Source organism: Theobroma umbraticum, unplaced genomic scaffold, assembly GCF_002168275.2.
Source record: "Theobroma umbraticum cultivar Fairchild unplaced genomic scaffold, ASM216827v3 scaffold_12.0, whole genome shotgun sequence".
In the NCBI taxonomy this organism is placed as follows: domain Eukaryota; kingdom Viridiplantae; phylum Streptophyta; class Magnoliopsida; order Malvales; family Malvaceae; genus Theobroma; species Theobroma umbraticum.
Genome location: NW_018397272.1, coordinates 879,669 through 879,914, shown reverse-complemented (window position 1 = coordinate 879,914; position 246 = coordinate 879,669).

Here is a 246-nt window from a genome sequence, read left to right as displayed (position 1 = left end):
AAAGGATACTTTGTAAATGGTTTCAAGCTTCAGACCCTAGATTATGGACAAAATCGTAAGACAATGAATAGTAGGGTCTGCATAAAAGGGAGTTTTTATAATGATTATGAGCGTGACTTTTATGGTATTTTAGTGGGTATAATTGAGTTGGAGTATTTTGATATCGGGAACAGAGTTATGCTATTTAAGTGTCATTGGTTTAACGCTGAAAAAGGTATTAAGGTAGATCCCTTGCATGGTCTTGTT